Genomic DNA, 19,351 nt, shown 5'->3' with positions numbered 1-19,351 from the left:
GTGGCAGATATGTAAATACGGGGTTTACATACCATTTCTTGCGCATTACGGTTCGAACACTCGAACACCTATACGGATTCTCCTGCACAGTGGCAGATATGTAAATACGGGGTTTCCGTACCATTTCTTGCGCATTACGGTCCGAACACTCGAACACCTGTACGGATTCTCCTGCACAGTGGCAGATATGTAAATACGGCGTTTACAAACCTTTTCTTGGGCAATACGGTTCGAACACTCGAACACCTATACGGATTCTCCTGCACAGTGGCAGATATGTAAATACGGGGTTTACATACCATTTCTTGCGCATTACGGTTCGAACACTCGAACACCTATACGGATTCTCCTGCACAGTGGCAGATATGTAAATACGGCGTTTACAAACCATTTCTTGGGCAATACGGTTCGAACACTCGAACACCTATACGGATTCTCCTGCACAGTGGCAGATATGTAAATACGGCGTTTACAAACCATTTCTTGGGCAATTCGGTTCGAACACTCGGACACCTACACGGATTCTCCTGCACAGTGGCAGATATGTAAACACGGGGTTTACATACCATTTCTTGCGCAATACGGTTCGAACACTCGAACACCTATACGGATTCTCTTGCACAGTGGCAGATATGTAAATACGGGGTTTACAAACCATTTCTTGCGCAATACGGTTCGAACACTCGAACACCTATACGGATTCTCCTGCACAGTGGCAGATATGTAAATACGGGGTTTACATACCATTTCTTGCGCATTACGGTTCGAACACTCGAACACCTATATGGATTCTCCTGCACAGTGGCAGATATGTAAATACGGCATTTACAAACCATTTCTTGGGCAATACGGTTCGAACACTCGAACACCTATACGGATTCTCCTGCACAGTGGCAGATATGTAAATACGGGGTTTACATACCATTTCTTGCGCATTACGGTTCGAACACTCGAACACCTGTACGGATTCTCCTGCACAGTGGCAGATATGTAAATACGGCGTTTACAAACCATTTCTTGGCCAATACGGTTCGAACACTCGAACACCTATACGGATTCTCCTGCACAGTGGCAGATATGTAAATACGGCGTTTACAAACCATTTCTTGGGCAATTCGGTTCGAACAATCGGACACCTATACGGATTCTCCTACACAGTGGCAGATATGTAAATACGGGGTTTACTTACCATTTCTTGCGCATTACGGTCCGAACACTCGAACACCTATACGGATTCTCCTGCACAGTGGCAGATATGTAAATACGGGGTTTACATACCATTTCTTGCGCAATACGGTTCGAACACTCGAACACCTATACGGATTCCCCTGCACAGTGGCAGATATGTAAATACGGGGTTTACATACCAATTCTTGCGCAATACGATTCGAACACTCGAACACCTATACGGATTCTCCAGCACAGTGGCAGATATGTAAATACGGGGTTTGCATACCATTTCTTGCGCATTACGGTTCGAACACTCGAACACCTATACGGATTCTCCTGCACAGTGGCAGATATGTAAATACGGCGTTTACAAACCATTTCTTGGGCAATTCGGTTCGAACACTCGAACACCTATACGGATTCTCCTGCACAGTGGCAGATATGTAAATACGGGGTTTACATACCATTTCTTGCGCATTACGGTTCGAACACTCGAACACCTATACGGATTCTCCTGCACAGTGGCAGATACGTAAATACGGGGTTTCCGTACCATTTCTTGCGCATTACGGTTCGAACACTCGAACACCTATACGGATTCTCCTGCACAGTGGCAGATATGTAAATACGGGGTTTACAAACCATTTCTTGGCAATACGGTTCGAACACTCGAACACCTGTACGGATTCTCCTGCACAGTGGCAGATATGTAAATACGGCGTTTACAAACCATTTCTTGGCCAATACGGTTCGAACACTCGAACACCTATACGGATTCTCCTGCACAGTGGCAGATATGTAAATACGGCGTTTACAAACCATTTCTTGGGCAATTCGGTTCGAACAATCGGACACCTATACGGATTCTCCTACACAGTGGCAGATATGTAAATACGGGGTTTACTTACCATTTCTTGCGCATTACGGTCCGAACACTCGAACACCTATACGGATTCTCCTGCACAGTGGCAGATATGTAAATACGGGGTTTACATACCATTTCTTGCGCAATACGGTTCGAACACTCGAACACCTATACGGATTCCCCTGCACAGTGGCAGATATGTAAATACGGGGTTTACATACCAATTCTTGCGCAATACGATTCGAACACTCGAACACCTATACGGATTCTCCAGCACAGTGGCAAATATGTAAATACGGGGTTTGCATACCATTTCTTGCGCATTACGGTTCGAACACTCGAACACCTATACGGATTCTCCTGCACAGTGGCAGATATGTAAATACGGCGTTTACAAACCATTTCTTGGGCAATTCGGTTCGAACACTCGAACACCTATACGGATTCTCCTGCACAGTGGCAGATATGTAAATACGGGGTTTACATACCATTTCTTGCGCATTACGGTTCGAACACTCGAACCCCTATACGGATTCTCCTGCACAGTGGCAGATACGTAAATACGGGGTTTCCGTACCATTTCTTGCGCATTACGGTTCGAACACTCGAACACCTATACGGATTCTCCTGCACAGTGGCAGATATGTAAATACGGGGTTTACAAACCATTTCTTGCGCAATACGGTTCGAACACTCGAACACCAATACGGATTCTCCTGCACAGTGGCAGATATGTAAATACGGGGTTTACATACCATTTCTTGCGCATTACGGTTCGAACACTCGAACACCTATATGGATTCTCCTGCACAGTGGCAGATATGTAAATACGGCATTTACAAACCATTTCTTGGGCAATACGGTTCGAACACTCGAACACCTATACGGATTCTCCTGCACAGTGGCAGATATGTAAATACGGGGTTTACATACCATTTCTTGCGCATTACGGTTCGAACACTCGAACACCTGTACGGATTCTCCTGCACAGTGGCAGACATGTAAATACGGCGTTTACAAACCATTTCTTGGGCAATACGGTTCGAACACACGAACACCTATACGGATTCTCCTGCACAGTGGCAGATATGTAAATACGGCGTTTACAAACCATTTCTTGGGCAATTCGGTTCGAACAATCGGACACCTATACGGATTCTCCTGCACAGTGGCAGATATGTAAATACGGGGTTTACATACCATTTCTTGCGCATTACGGTCCGAACACTCGAACACCAATACGGATTCTCCTGCACAGTGGCAGATATGTAAATACGGGGTTTCCGTACCATTTCTTGCGCATTGCGGTTCGAACACTCGAACACCTATACGGATTCTCCTGCACAGTGGCAGATATGTAAATACATGGTTTACAAACCATTTCTTGCGCAATACGGTTCGAACACTCGAACACCTAAACGGATTCTCCTGCACAGTGGCAGATATGTAAATACGGGGTTTACATACCATTTCTTGCGCATTACGGTTCGAACACTCGAACACCTATACGGATTCTCCTGCACAGTGGCAGATATGTAAATACGGGGTTTCCGTACCATTTCTTGCGCATTACGGTCCGAACACTCGAACACCTGTACGGATTCTCCTGCACAGTGGCAGATATGTAAATACGGCGTTTACAAACCTTTTCTTGGGCAATACGGTTCGAACACTCGAACACCTATACGGATTCTCCTGCACAGTGGCAGATATGTAAATACGGGGTTTACATACCATTTCTTGCGCATTACGGTTCGAACACTCGAACACCTATACGGATTCTCCTGCACAGTGGCAGATATGTAAATACGGCGTTTACAAACCATTTCTTGGGCAATACGGTTCGAACACTCGAACACCTATACGGATTCTCCTGCACGGTGGCAGATATGTAAATACGGCGTTTACAAACCATTTCTTGGGCAATTCGGTTCGAACACTCAGACACCTACACGGATTCTCCTGCACAATGGCAGATATGTAAATACGGGGTTTACATACCATTTCTTGCGCAATACGGTTCGAACACTCGAACACCTATACGGATTCTCTTGCACAGTGGCAGATATGTAAATACGGGGTTTACAAACCATTTCTTGCGCAATACGGTTCGAACACTCGAACACCTATACGGATTCTCCTGCACAGTGGCAGATATGTAAATACGGGGTTTACATACCATTTCTTGCGCATTACGGTTCGAACACTCGAACACCTATACTTATTCTCCTGCACAGTGGCAGATATGTAAATACGGCGTTTACAAACCATTTCTTGGGCAATACGGTTCGAACACTCGAACACCTATACGGATTCTCCTGCACAGTGGCAGATATGTAAATACGGGGTTTACATACCATTTCTTGCGCATTACGGTTCGAACACTCGAACACCTGTACGGATTCTCCTGCACAGTGGCAGATATGTAAATACGGCGTTTACAAACCATTTCTTGGCCAATACGGTTCGAACACTCGAACACCTATACGGATTCTCCTGCACAGTGGCAGATATGTAAATACAGCGTTTACAAACCATTTCTTGGGCAATTCGGTTCGAACAATCGGACACCTATACGGATTCTCCTGCACAGTGGCAGATATGTAAATACGGGGTTTACTTACCATTTCTTGCGCATTACGGTCCGAACACTCGAACACCTATACGGATTCTCCTGCACAGTGGCAGATATGTAAATACGGGGTTTACATACCATTTCTTGCGCAATACGGTTCGAACACTCGAACACCTATACGGATTCCCCTGCACAGTGGCAGATATGTAAATACGGGGTTTACATACCAATTCTTGCGCAATACGATTCGAACACTCGAACACCTATACGGATTCTCCAGCACAGTGGCAGATATGTAAATACGGGGTTTGCATGCCATTTCTTGCGCATTACGGTTCGAACACTCGAACACCTATACGGATTCTCCTGCACAGTGGCAGATATGTAAATACGGCGTTTACAAACCATTTCTTGGGCAATTCGGTTCGAACACTCGAACACCTATACGGATTCTCCTGCACAGTGGTAGATATGTAAATACGGGTTTACATACCATTTCTTGCGCATTACGGTTCGAACACTCGAACACCTATACGGATTCTCCTGCACAGTGGCAGATATGTAAATACGGGGTTTCCGTACCATTTCTTGCGCATTACGGTTCGAACACTCGAACACCTGTACGGATTCTCCTGCACAGTGGCAGATATGTAAATACGGGGTTTACAAACCATTTCTTGCGCAATACGGTTTGAACACTCGAACACGTATACGGATTCTCCTGCACAGTGGCAGATATGTAAATACGGGGTTTACATACCATTTCTTGCGCATTACGGTTCGAACACTCGACCACCTGTACGGATTCTCCTGCACAGTGGCAGACATGTAAATACGGCGTTTACAAACCATTTCTTGGGCAATACGGTTCGAACACACGAACACCTATACGGATTCTCCTGCACAGTGGCAGATATGTAAATACGGCGTTTACAAACCATTTCTTGGGCAATTCGGTTCGAACAATCGGACACCTATACGGATTCTCCTGCACAGTGGCAGATATGTAAATACGGGGTTTACATACCATTTCTTGCGCATTACGGTCCAAACACTCGAACACCTATACGGATTCTCCTGCACAGTGGCAGATATGTAAATACGGGGTTTCCGTACCATTTCTTGCGCATTGCGGTTCGAACACTCGAACACCTATACGGATTCTCCTCCACAGTGGCAGATATGTAAATACATGGTTTACAAACCATTTCTTGCGCAATACGGTTCGAACACTCGAACACCTATACGGATTCTCCTACACAGTGGCAGATATGTAAATACGGGGTTTACATACCATTTCTTACGCAATACGTATCGAACACTCGAACACCTATACGGATTCTCCTGCACAGTGGCAGATATGTAAATACGGGGTTTACAAACCATTTCTTGCGCAATACGGTTCGAACACTCGAACACCTATACGGATTCTCCTGCACAGTGGCAGATATGTAAATACGGCGTTTACAAACCATTTCTTGGGCAATTCGGTTCGAACACTCGAACACCAATACGGATTCTCCTGCACAGTGGCAGATATGTAAATACGGGGTTTACATACCATTTCTTGCGCATTACGGTTCGAACACTCGAACACCTATGCGGATTCTCCTGCACAGTGGCAGATATTTAAATACGGGGTTTCCGTACCATTTCTTGCGCATTACGGTTCGAACACTCGAACACCTATACGGATTCTCCTGCACAGTGGCAGATATGTAAATACGGGATTTACAAACCATTTCTTGCGCAATACGGTTCGAACACTCGAACACCTATACGGATTCTCCTGCACAGTGGCAGATATGTAAATACGGGTTTACATACCATTTCTTGCGCATTACGGTCCGAACACTCGAACACCTGTACGGATTCTCCTGCACAGTGGCAGATATGTAAATACGGCGTTTACAAACCATTTCTTGGGCAATACGGTTCGAACACTCGAAAACCTATACGTATTCTCCTGCACAGTGGCAGATATGTAAATACGGCGTTTACAAACCATTTCTTGGGCAATTCGGTTCGAACACTCGGACACCTACACAGATTCTCCTGCACAGTGGCAGATATGTAAATACGGGGTTTACATACCATTTCTTGCGCATTACGGTTCGAACACTCGAACACCTATACGGATTCTCCTGCACAGTGGCAGATACGTAAATACGGGGTTTCCGTACCATTTCTTGCGCATTACGGTTCGAACACTCGAACACCTATACGGATTCTCCTGCACAGTGGCAGATATGTAAATACGGGGTTTACAAACCATTTCTTGCGCAATACGGTTCGAACACTCGAACACATGTACGGATTCTCCTGCACAGTGGCAGATATGTAAATACGGCGTTTACAAACCATTTCTTGGCCAATACGGTTCGAACACTCGAACACCTATACGGATTCTCCTGCACAGTGGCAGATATGTAAATACGGCGTTTACAAACCATTTCTTGGGCAATTCGGTTCGAACAATCGGACACCTATACGGATTCTCCTACACAGTGGCAGATATGTAAATACGGGGTTTACTTACCATTTCTTGCGCATTACGGTCCGAACACTCGAACACCTATACGGATTCTCCTGCACAGTGGCAGATATGTAAATACGGGGTTTACATACCATTTCTTGCGCAATACGGTTCGAACACTCGAACACCTATACGGATTCCCCTGCACAGTGGCAGATATGTAAATACGGGGTTTACATACCAATTCTTGCGCAATACGATTCGAACACTCGAACACCTATACGGATTCTCCAGCACAGTGGCAGATATGTAAATACGGGGTTTGCATACCATTTCTTGCGCATTACGGTTCGAACACTCGAACACCTATACGGATTCTCCTGCACAGTGGCAGATATGTAAATACGGCGTTTCCAAACCATTTCTTGGGCAATTCGGTTCGAACACTCGAACGCCTATACGGATTCTCCTGCACAGTGGCAGATATGTAAATACGGGGTTTACATACCATTTCTTGCGCATTACGGTTCGAACACTCGAACACCTATACGGATTCTCCTGCACAGTGGCAGATACGTAAATACGGGGTTTCCGTACCATTTCTTGCGCATTACGGTTCGAACACTCGAACACCTATACGGATTCTCCTGCACAGTGGCAGATATGTAAATACGGGGTTTACAAACCATTTCTTGCGCAATACGGTTCGAACACTCGAACACCTGTACGGATTCTCCTGCACAGTGGCAGATATGTAAATACGGCGTTTACAAACCATTTCTTGGCCAATACGGTTCGAACACTCGAACACCTATACGGATTCTCCTGCACAGTGGCAGATATGTAAATACGGCATTTACAAACCATTTCTTGGGGAATTCGGTTCGAACAATCGGACACCTATACGGATTCTCCTACACAGTGGCAGATATGTAAATACGGGGTTTACTTACCATTTCTTGTGCATTACGGTCCGAACACTCGAACACCTATACGGATTCTCCTGCACAGTGGCAGATATGTAAATACGGGGTTTACATACCATTTCTTGCGCAATACGGTTCGAACACTCGAACACCTATACGGATTCCCCTGCACAGTGGCAGATATGTAAATACGGGGTTTACATACCAATTCTTGCGCAATACGATTCGAACACTCGAACACCTATACGGATTCTCCAGCACAGTGGCAGATATGTAAATACGGGGTTTGCATACCATTTCTTGCGCATTACGGTTCGAACACTCGAACACCTATACGGATTCTCCTGCACAGTGGCAGATATGTAAATACGGCGTTTACATACCATTTCTTGCGCATTACGGTTCGAACACTCGAACACCTATACGGATTCTCCTGCACAGTGGCAGATATGTAAATACGGGGTTTCCGTACCATTTCTTGCGCATTACGGTCCGAACACTCGAACACCTGTACGGATTCTCCTGCACAGTGGCAGATATGTAAATACGGCGTTTACAAACCTTTTCTTGGGCAATACGGTTCGAACACTCGAACACCTATACGGATTCTCCTGCACAGTGGCAGATATGTAAATACGGGGTTTACATACCATTTCTTGCGCATTACGGTTCGAACACTCGAACACCTATACGGATTCTCCTGCACAGTGGCAGATATGTAAATACGGCGTTTACAAACCATTTCTTGGGCAATACGGTTCGAACACTCGAACACCTATACGGATTCTCCTGCACGGTGGCAGATATGTAAATACGGCGTTTACAAACCATTTCTTGGGCAATTCGGTTCGAACACTCAGACACCTACACGGATTCTCCTGCACAATGGCAGATATGTAAATACGGGGTTTACATACCATTTCTTGCGCAATACGGTTCGAACACTCGAACACCTATACGGATTCTCTTGCACAGTGGCAGATATGTAAATACGGGGTTTACAAACCATTTCTTGCGCAATACGGTTCGAACACTCGAACACCTATACGGATTCTCCTGCACAGTGGCAGATATGTAAATACGGGGTTTACATACCATTTCTTGCGCATTACGGTTCGAACACTCGAACACCTATACTTATTCTCCTGCACAGTGGCAGATATGTAAATACGGCGTTTACAAACCATTTCTTGGGCAATACGGTTCGAACACTCGAACACCTATACGGATTCTCCTGCACAGTGGCAGATATGTAAATACGGGGTTTACATACCATTTCTTGCGCATTACGGTTCGAACACTCGAACACCTGTACGGATTCTCCTGCACAGTGGCAGATATGTAAATACGGCGTTTACAAACCATTTCTTGGCCAATACGGTTCGAACACTCGAACACCTATACGGATTCTCCTGCACAGTGGCAGATATGTAAATACAGCGTTTACAAACCATTTCTTGGGCAATTCGGTTCGAACAATCGGACACCTATACGGATTCTCCTGCACAGTGGCAGATATGTAAATACGGGGTTTACTTACCATTTCTTGCGCATTACGGTCCGAACACTCGAACACCTATACGGATTCTCCTGCACAGTGGCAGATATGTAAATACGGGGTTTACATACCATTTCTTGCGCAATACGGTTCGAACACTCGAACACCTATACGGATTCCCCTGCACAGTGGCAGATATGTAAATACGGGGTTTACATACCAATTCTTGCGCAATACGATTCGAACACTCGAACACCTATACGGATTCTCCAGCACAGTGGCAGATATGTAAATACGGGGTTTGCATGCCATTTCTTGCGCATTACGGTTCGAACACTCGAACACCTATACGGATTCTCCTGCACAGTGGCAGATATGTAAATACGGCGTTTACAAACCATTTCTTGGGCAATTCGGTTCGAACACTCGAACACCTATACGGATTCTCCTGCACAGTGGTAGATATGTAAATACGGGTTTACATACCATTTCTTGCGCATTACGGTTCGAACACTCGAACACCTATACGGATTCTCCTGCACAGTGGCAGATATGTAAATACGGGGTTTCCGTACCATTTCTTGCGCATTACGGTTCGAACACTCGAACACCTGTACGGATTCTCCTGCACAGTGGCAGATATGTAAATACGGGGTTTACAAACCATTTCTTGCGCAATACGGTTTGAACACTCGAACACGTATACGGATTCTCCTGCACAGTGGCAGATATGTAAATACGGGGTTTACATACCATTTCTTGCGCATTACGGTTCGAACACTCGACCACCTGTACGGATTCTCCTGCACAGTGGCAGACATGTAAATACGGCGTTTACAAACCATTTCTTGGGCAATACGGTTCGAACACACGAACACCTATACGGATTCTCCTGCACAGTGGCAGATATGTAAATACGGCGTTTACAAACCATTTCTTGGGCAATTCGGTTCGAACAATCGGACACCTATACGGATTCTCCTGCACAGTGGCAGATATGTAAATACGGGGTTTACATACCATTTCTTGCGCATTACGGTCCAAACACTCGAACACCTATACGGATTCTCCTGCACAGTGGCAGATATGTAAATACGGGGTTTCCGTACCATTTCTTGCGCATTGCGGTTCGAACACTCGAACACCTATACGGATTCTCCTCCACAGTGGCAGATATGTAAATACATGGTTTACAAACCATTTCTTGCGCAATACGGTTCGAACACTCGAACACCTATACGGATTCTCCTACACAGTGGCAGATATGTAAATACGGGGTTTACATACCATTTCTTACGCAATACGTATCGAACACTCGAACACCTATACGGATTCTCCTGCACAGTGGCAGATATGTAAATACGGGGTTTACAAACCATTTCTTGCGCAATACGGTTCGAACACTCGAACACCTATACGGATTCTCCTGCACAGTGGCAGATATGTAAATACGGCGTTTACAAACCATTTCTTGGGCAATTCGGTTCGAACACTCGAACACCAATACGGATTCTCCTGCACAGTGGCAGATATGTAAATACGGGGTTTACATACCATTTCTTGCGCATTACGGTTCGAACACTCGAACACCTATGCGGATTCTCCTGCACAGTGGCAGATATTTAAATACGGGGTTTCCGTACCATTTCTTGCGCATTACGGTTCGAACACTCGAACACCTATACGGATTCTCCTGCACAGTGGCAGATATGTAAATACGGGATTTACAAACCATTTCTTGCGCAATACGGTTCGAACACTCGAACACCTATACGGATTCTCCTGCACAGTGGCAGATATGTAAATACGGGTTTACATACCATTTCTTGCGCATTACGGTCCGAACACTCGAACACCTGTACGGATTCTCCTGCACAGTGGCAGATATGTAAATACGGCGTTTACAAACCATTTCTTGGGCAATACGGTTCGAACACTCGAAAACCTATACGTATTCTCCTGCACAGTGGCAGATATGTAAATACGGCGTTTACAAACCATTTCTTGGGCAATTCGGTTCGAACACTCGGACACCTACACAGATTCTCCTGCACAGTGGCAGATATGTAAATACGGGGTTTACATACCATTTCTTGCGCATTACGGTTCGAACACTCGAACACCTATACGGATTCTCCTGCACAGTGGCAGATACGTAAATACGGGGTTTCCGTACCATTTCTTGCGCATTACGGTTCGAACACTCGAACACCTATACGGATTCTCCTGCACAGTGGCAGATATGTAAATACGGGGTTTACAAACCATTTCTTGCGCAATACGGTTCGAACACTCGAACACATGTACGGATTCTCCTGCACAGTGGCAGATATGTAAATACGGCGTTTACAAACCATTTCTTGGCCAATACGGTTCGAACACTCGAACACCTATACGGATTCTCCTGCACAGTGGCAGATATGTAAATACGGCGTTTACAAACCATTTCTTGGGCAATTCGGTTCGAACAATCGGACACCTATACGGATTCTCCTACACAGTGGCAGATATGTAAATACGGGGTTTACTTACCATTTCTTGCGCATTACGGTCCGAACACTCGAACACCTATACGGATTCTCCTGCACAGTGGCAGATATGTAAATACGGGGTTTACATACCATTTCTTGCGCAATACGGTTCGAACACTCGAACACCTATACGGATTCCCCTGCACAGTGGCAGATATGTAAATACGGGGTTTACATACCAATTCTTGCGCAATACGATTCGAACACTCGAACACCTATACGGATTCTCCAGCACAGTGGCAGATATGTAAATACGGGGTTTGCATACCATTTCTTGCGCATTACGGTTCGAACACTCGAACACCTATACGGATTCTCCTGCACAGTGGCAGATATGTAAATACGGCGTTTCCAAACCATTTCTTGGGCAATTCGGTTCGAACACTCGAACGCCTATACGGATTCTCCTGCACAGTGGCAGATATGTAAATACGGGGTTTACATACCATTTCTTGCGCATTACGGTTCGAACACTCGAACACCTATACGGATTCTCCTGCACAGTGGCAGATACGTAAATACGGGGTTTCCGTACCATTTCTTGCGCATTACGGTTCGAACACTCGAACACCTATACGGATTCTCCTGCACAGTGGCAGATATGTAAATACGGGGTTTACAAACCATTTCTTGCGCAATACGGTTCGAACACTCGAACACCTGTACGGATTCTCCTGCACAGTGGCAGATATGTAAATACGGCGTTTACAAACCATTTCTTGGCCAATACGGTTCGAACACTCGAACACCTATACGGATTCTCCTGCACAGTGGCAGATATGTAAATACGGCATTTACAAACCATTTCTTGGGGAATTCGGTTCGAACAATCGGACACCTATACGGATTCTCCTACACAGTGGCAGATATGTAAATACGGGGTTTACTTACCATTTCTTGTGCATTACGGTCCGAACACTCGAACACCTATACGGATTCTCCTGCACAGTGGCAGATATGTAAATACGGGGTTTACATACCATTTCTTGCGCAATACGGTTCGAACACTCGAACACCTATACGGATTCCCCTGCACAGTGGCAGATATGTAAATACGGGGTTTACATACCAATTCTTGCGCAATACGATTCGAACACTCGAACACCTATACGGATTCTCCAGCACAGTGGCAGATATGTAAATACGGGGTTTGCATACCATTTCTTGCGCATTACGGTTCGAACACTCGAACACCTATACGGATTCTCCTGCACAGTGGCAGATATGTAAATACGGCGTTTACAAACCATTTCTTGGGCAATTCGGTTCGAACACTCGAACACCTATACGGATTCTCCTGCACAGTGGCAGATATGTAAATACGGGGTTTACATACCATTTCTTGCGCATTACGGTTCGAACACTCGAACACCTATACGGATTCTCCTGCACAGTGGCAGATACGTAAATACGGGGTTTCCGTACCATTTCTTGCGCATTACGGTTCGAACACTCGAACACCTATACGGATTCTCCTGCACAGTGGCAGATATGTAAATACGGGGTTTACAAACCATTTCTTGCGCAATACGGTTCGAACACTCGAACACCTATACGGATTCTCCTGCACAGTGGCAGATATGTAAATACGGGGTTTACATACCATTTCTTGCGCATTACGGTTCGAACACTCGAACACCTGTACGGATTCTCCTGCACAGTGGCAGACATGTAAATACGGCGTTTACAAACCATTTCTTGGGCAATACGGTTCGAACACACGAACACCTATACGGATTCTCCTGCACAGTGGCAGATATGTAAATACGGCGTTTACAAACCATTTCTTGGGCAATTCGGTTCGAACAATCGGACACCTATACGGATTCTCCTGCACAGTGGCAGATATGTAAATACGGGGTTTACATACCATTTCTTGCGCATTACGGTCCGAACACTCGAACACCAATACGGATTCTCCTGCACAGTGGCAGATATGTAAATACGGGGTTTCCGTACCATTTCTTGCGCATTGCGGTTCGAACACTCGAACACCTATACGGATTCTCCTGCACAGTGGCAGATATGTAAATACATGGTTTACAAACCATTTCTTGCGCAATACGGTTCGAACACTCGAACACCTACACGGATTCTCCTGCACAGTGGCAGATATGTAAATACGGGGTTTACATACCATTTCTTGCGCAATACGGTTCGAACACTCGAACACCTATACGGATTCCGCTGCACAGTGGCAGATATGTAAATACGGGGTTTACATACCAATTCTTGCGCAATACGATTCGAACACTCGAACACCTATACGGATTCTCCTGCACAGTGGCAGATATGTAAATACGGGGTTTGCATACCATTTCTTGCGCATTACGGTTCGAACACTCGAACACCTATACGGATTCTCCTGCACAGTGGCAGATATGTAAATACGGGGTTTACATACCATTTCTTGCGCATTACGGTTCGAACACTCGAACACCTATACGGATTCTCCTGCACAGTGGCAGATATGTAAATACGGGGTTTCCGTACCATTTCTTGCGCATTACGGTCCGAACACTCGAACACCTGTACGGATTCTCCTGCACAGTGGCAGATATGTAAATACGGCGTTTACAAACCTTTTCTTGGGCAATACGGTTCGAACACTCGAACACCTATACGGATTCTCCTGCACAGTGGCAGATATGTAAATACGGGGTTTACATACCATTTCTTGCGCATTACGGTTCGAACACTCGAACACCTATACGGATTCTCCTGCACAGTGGCAGATATGTAAATACGGCGTTTACAAACCATTTCTTGGGCAATACGGTTCGAACACTCGAACACCTATACGGATTCTCCTGCACAGTGGCAGATATGTAAATACGGCGTTTACAAACCATTTCTTGGGCAATTCGGTTCGAACACTCGGACACCTACACGGATTCTCCTGCACAGTGGCAGATATGTAAACACAGGGTTTACATACCATTTCTTGCGCAATACGGTTCGAACACTCGAACACCTATACGGATTCTCTTGCACAGTGGCAGATATGTAAATACGGGGTTTACAAACCATTTCTTGCGCAATACGGTTCGAACACTCGAACACCTATACGGATTCTCCTGCACAGTGGCAGATATGTAAATACGGGGTTTACATACCATTTCTTGCGCATTACGGTTCGAACACTCGAACACCTATATGGATTCTCCTGCACAGTGGCAGATATGTAAATACGGCATTTACAAACCATTTCTTGGGCAATACGGTTCGAACACTCGAACACCTATACGGATTCTCCTGCACAGTGGCAGATATGTAAATACGGGGTTTACATACCATTTCTTGCGCATTACGGTTCGAACACTCGAACACCTGTACGGATTCTCCTGCACAGTGGCAGATATGTAAATACGGCGTTTACAAACCATTTCTTGGCCAATACGGTTCGAACACTCGAACACCTATACGGATTCTCCTGCACAGTGGCAGATATGTAAATACGGCGTTTACAAACCATTTCTTGGGCAATTCGGTTCGAACAATCGGACACCTATACGGATTCTCCTACACAGTGGCAGATATGTAAATACGGGGTTTACTTACCATTTCTTGCGCATTACGGTCCGAACACTCGAACACCTATACGGATTCTCCTGCACAGTGGCAGATATGTAAATACGGGGTTTACATACCATTTCTTGCGCAATACGGTTCGAACACTCGAACACCTATACGGATTCCCCTGCACAGTGGCAGATATGTAAATACGGGGTTTACATACCAATTCTTGCGCAATACGATTCGAACACTCGAACACCTATACGGATTCTCCAGCACAGTGGCAGATATGTAAATACGGGGTTTGCATACCATTTCTTGCGCATTACGGTTCGAACACTCGAACACCTATACGGATTCTCCTGCACAGTGGCAGATATGTAAATACGGCGTTTACAAACCATTTCTTGGGCAATTCGGTTCGAACACTCGAACACCTATACGGATTCTCCTGCACAGTGGCAGATATGTAAATACGGGGTTTACATACCATTTCTTGCGCATTACGGTTCGAACACTCGAACACCTATACGGATTCTCCTGCACAGTGGCAGATACGTAAATACGGGGTTTCCGTACCATTTCTTGCGCATTACGGTTCGAACACTCGAACACCTATACGGATTCTCCTGCACAGTGGCAGATATGTAAATACGGGGTTTACAAACCATTTCTTGGCAATACGGTTCGAACACTCGAACACCTGTACGGATTCTCCTGCACAGTGGCAGATATGTAAATACGGCGTTTACAAACCATTTCTTGGCCAATACGGTTCGAACACTCGAACACCTATACGGATTCTCCTGCACAGTGGCAGATATGTAAATACGGCGTTTACAAACCATTTCTTGGGCAATTCGGTTCGAACAATCGGACACCTATACGGATTCTCCTACACAGTGGCAGATATGTAAATACGGGGTTTACTTACCATTTCTTGCGCATTACGGTCCGAACACTCGAACACCTATACGGATTCTCCTGCACAGTGGCAGATATGTAAATACGGGGTTTACATACCATTTCTTGCGCAATACGGTTCGAACACTCGAACACCTATACGGATTCCCCTGCACAGTGGCAGATATGTAAATACGGGGTTTACATACCAATTCTTGCGCAATACGATTCGAACACTCGAACACCTATACGGATTCTCCAGCACAGTGGCAAATATGTAAATACGGGGTTTGCATACCATTTCTTGCGCATTACGGTTCGAACACTCGAACACCTATACGGATTCTCCTGCACAGTGGCAGATATGTAAATACGGCGTTTACAAACCATTTCTTGGGCAATTCGGTTCGAACACTCGAACACCTATACGGATTCTCCTGCACAGTGGCAGATATGTAAATACGGGGTTTACATACCATTTCTTGCGCATTACGGTTCGAACACTCGAACCCCTATACGGATTCTCCTGCACAGTGGCAGATACGTAAATACGGGGTTTCCGTACCATTTCTTGCGCATTACGGTTCGAACACTCGAACACCTATACGGATTCTCCTGCACAGTGGCAGATATGTAAATACGGGGTTTACAAACCATTTCTTGCGCAATACGGTTCGAACACTCGAACACCAATACGGATTCTCCTGCACAGTGGCAGATATGTAAATACGGGGTTTACATACCATTTCTTGCGCATTACGGTTCGAACACTCGAACACCTGTACGGATTCTCCTGCACAGTGGCAGACATGTAAATACGGCGTTTACAAACCATTTCTTGGGCAATACGGTTCGAACACACGAACACCTATACGGATTCTCCTGCACAGTGGCAGATATGTAAATACGGCGTTTACAAACCATTTCTTGGGCAATTCGGTTCGAACAATCGGACACCTATACGGATTCTCCTGCACAGTGGCAGATATGTAAATACGGGGTTTACATACCATTTCTTGCGCATTACGGTCCGAACACTCGAACACCAATACGGATTCTCCTGCACAGTGGCAGATATGTAAATACGGGGTTTCCGTACCATTTCTTGCGCATTGCGGTTCGAACACTCGAACACCTATACGGATTCTCCTGCACAGTGGCAGATATGTAAATACATGGTTTACAAACCATTTCTTGCGCAATACGGTTCGAACACTCGAACACCTAAACGGATTCTCCTGCACAGTGGCAGATATGTAAATACGGGGTTTACATACCATTTCTTGCGCATTACGGTTCGAACACTCGAACACCTATACGGATTCTCCTGCACAGTGGCAGATATGTAAATACGGGGTTTCCGTACCATTTCTTGCGCATTACGGTCCGAACACTCGAACACCTGTACGGATTCTCCTGCACAGTGGCAGATATGTAAATACGGCGTTTACAAACCTTTTCTTGGGCAATACGGTTCGAACACTCGAACACCTATACGGATTCTCCTGCACAGTGGCAGATATGTAAATACGGGGTTTACATACCATTTCTTGCGCATTACGGTTCGAACACTCGAACACCTATACGGATTCTCCTGCACAGTGGCAGATATGTAAATACGGCGTTTACAAACCATTTCTTGGGCAATACGGTTCGAACACTCGAACACCTATACGGATTCTCCTGCACGGTGGCAGATATGTAAATACGGCGTTTACAAACCATTTCTTGGGCAATTCGGTTCGAACACTCAGACACCTACACGGATTCTCCTGCACAATGGCAGATATGTAAATACGGGGTTTACATACCATTTCTTGCGCAATACGGTTCGAACACTCGAACACCTATACGGATTCTCTTGCACAGTGGCAGATATGTAAATACGGGGTTTACAAACCATTTCTTGCGCAATACGGTTCGAACACTCGAACACCTATACGGATTCTCCTGCACAGTGGCAGATATGTAAATACGGGGTTTACATACCATTTCTTGCGCATTACGGTTCGAACACTCGAACACCTATACTTATTCTCCTGCACAGTGGCAGATATGTAAATACGGCGTTTACAAACCATTTCTTGGGCAATACGGTTCGAACACTCGAACACCTATACGGATTCTCCTGCACAGTGGCAGATATGTAAATACGGGGTTTACATACCATTTCTTGCGCATTACGGTTCGAACACTCGAACACCTGTACGGATTCTCCTGCACAGTGGCAGATATGTAAATACGGCGTTTACAAACCATTTCTTGGCCAATACGGTTCGAACACTCGAACACCTATACGGATTCTCCTGCACAGTGGCAGATATGTAAATACAGCGTTTACAAACCATTTCTTGGGCAATTCGGTTCGAACAATCGGACACCTATACGGATTCTCCTGCACAGTGGCAGATATGTAAATACGGGGTTTACTTACCATTTCTTGCGCATTACGGTCCGAACACTCGAACACCTATACGGATTCTCCTGCACAGTGGCAGATATGTAAATACGGGGTTTACATACCATTTCTTGCGCAATACGGTTCGAACACTCGAACACCTATACGGATTCCCCTGCACAGTGGCAGATATGTAAATACGGGGTTTACATACCAATTCTTGCGCAATACGATTCGAACACTCGAACACCTATACGGATTCTCCAGCACAGTGGCAGATATGTAAATACGGGGTTTGCATGCCATTTCTTGCGCATTACGGTTCGAACACTCGAACACCTATACGGATTCTCCTGCACAGTGGCAGATATGTAAATACGGCGTTTACAAACCATTTCTTGGGCAATTCGGTTCGAACACTCGAACACCTATACGGATTCTCCTGCACAGTGGTAGATATGTAAATACGGGTTTACATACCATTTCTTGCGCA

The sequence above is a fragment of the Camellia sinensis genome, chromosome 14 (assembly GCF_055761805.1).
Source record: "Camellia sinensis isolate YWXY chromosome 14, ASM5576180v1, whole genome shotgun sequence".
Taxonomy (NCBI): domain Eukaryota; kingdom Viridiplantae; phylum Streptophyta; class Magnoliopsida; order Ericales; family Theaceae; genus Camellia; species Camellia sinensis.
The sequence above is the reverse complement of the archived record's forward strand: the minus strand, read 5'-3'. Positions refer to the sequence as shown.